Raw genomic sequence first — 1,655 nt, 5'->3', positions numbered from 1 at the left:
AAGTTTTGTTCAAAAACCTCGTCTGAGAACTTGTATAGAGAAGGATTTCCCGCGGCGCTGCGGTTCTTCCATACCAACTTAGCTTCCTGGCGCTGCTATTGGCATAACAACCGGTACACCATAGGTTGGCCCAACCCAGTCCTCTCGTACTAGGGTTGGCTCCTCGCAATTCTCCCTTTAACACCAACGGTAGATAGGAACCGAACTGTTGTTAGGATCGATATCAGTCGTTAGCTCTGATACCAGTTGTTAGGATCGATATCAGTCCTTATCTCTGATACCAGTTGTTAGGATCGCACAACAACGCACACGCTCGATCTAGATGAACACAAAGAACAGGATAGAGAAAATTTGCAAGGAGAACTTTGGCTAAAAGGATTTTTTGTATTGATGACTTCAGGTATGTACAACAAGAGAGAGTACAGAGAATAGAAAAGTACATGTTCAAAGCTCTACCGGACCAGATATATATATAGTATAGTTTACTATATATAGCTTTACCAGATTTAGCCAGGCAGAAGTCAGATCCAGGTGGAAGTCGGAGCCAGGCGGAAGTCAGAGCCAAGAGCCAGGCAGAAGTCAGAGCCAGAGCCAGAGCCAGGCAGAAGTTAGAGTCAGAGCCAGGCGGAAGTCAGAGCCAGGAGCCAAGCGGAAGTCAGAGCTAGGCGAAATTCACCACGATCTGTGAAGATGGAAAGTTCAAAGATTGGAATTGAGAAGTTCGATGGATCCGATTTCGGTTTCTGGAAAATGCAGATTGAAGATTATCTATACCAGAAAAATCTTCACGAACCTCTGTTGGGGGTGAAGCCGGATACCATGACCACGGAACAGTGAAAGCTCAAGGATCGACAAGCCTTGGGACTGATCCGGTTGACGCTATCCAGAAACGTGGCGTTCAACATTATCAAGGAGAAGACAACGTCAGGTCTATTGAAGACGCTGTCGAATATGTACGAAAAACCGTTGGCTATGAACAATGTGTATTTTGATGCCAAGATTGTTATGAGTCCTTGTGAGAACTTCGTTACGAGCAAACAGAAACGAGTTAGCTTCACAAAGACTGTTAGAGAATTGAAGAAAAGTACTGGAGGGAGCTCCCTCGATCGTTAGCATTGCTGAAGCTCCAGAGGGGGTTGCGTCGTCTGGAAGCGTCGTTGAAGCTCCAGAGGGGGTTGCGTCGTTTGGAAGCGTCGCTGAAGCTCCAGAGGGGGTTGCGTCGTCTGGAAGCGTCACTGAAGCTCCAGAGGGGGTTGCGTCGGCCGGAAGCGTCGCTGAAGCTCCAGAGGGGGTTGCGTCGTCCGGAAGCGTCGTTGAAGCTCCAAAGGGGGTTGCATCGGCCGGAAGCGTCGCTGAAGCTCCAAAGGGGGTTGCGTCGTCCGAAAGCGTCGCTGAAGCTCCAGAGGGAGTTGCATCGGTCGGAAGCATCGCTGAAGCCCCAGAGGGGGTTGCGTCGTCCGGACAGAAGCGTCGCTGAAGCTCCAGAGGGAGTTGCATCGTCCGGAAGCGTCGCTGAAGCTCCAGAGGGAGTTGCGTCATCCAAAAGCGTCGCTGAAGCTCCAGAGGGGATTGCCTCGTCCAGAAGCGTCGCTGGAGCTCCAGAGGGAGTTGCGTCGTCCGGAAGCGTCGCTGAAGCTCCAAAGGGGGTTGCGTCG

At 50.9% G+C, this 1,655-nt stretch overlaps 1 long non-coding RNA gene across 1 annotated transcript in view; it reads right to left on the bottom strand.

Annotated features, from left to right (window-relative positions):
- Positions 1–204, bottom strand: part of LOC111437856 — a 1,605-nt gene extending 1,401 nt beyond the window's left edge. The window contains exon 1 of the long non-coding RNA XR_002709508.1: positions 18–204. This is a non-coding gene — a long non-coding RNA (uncharacterized LOC111437856). The remainder of the gene's footprint in view (positions 1–17) is intronic.
- Between the last annotated feature and the right edge of the window lie 1,451 nt (positions 205–1,655).

This window comes from Cucurbita moschata, unplaced genomic scaffold (genome assembly GCF_002738365.1).
Source record: "Cucurbita moschata cultivar Rifu unplaced genomic scaffold, Cmos_1.0 Cmo_Scf00067, whole genome shotgun sequence".
In the NCBI taxonomy this organism is placed as follows: domain Eukaryota; kingdom Viridiplantae; phylum Streptophyta; class Magnoliopsida; order Cucurbitales; family Cucurbitaceae; genus Cucurbita; species Cucurbita moschata.
Note: the sequence above shows the minus strand (reverse complement) of the source record. Positions and strands in the feature narration are given on the sequence as shown.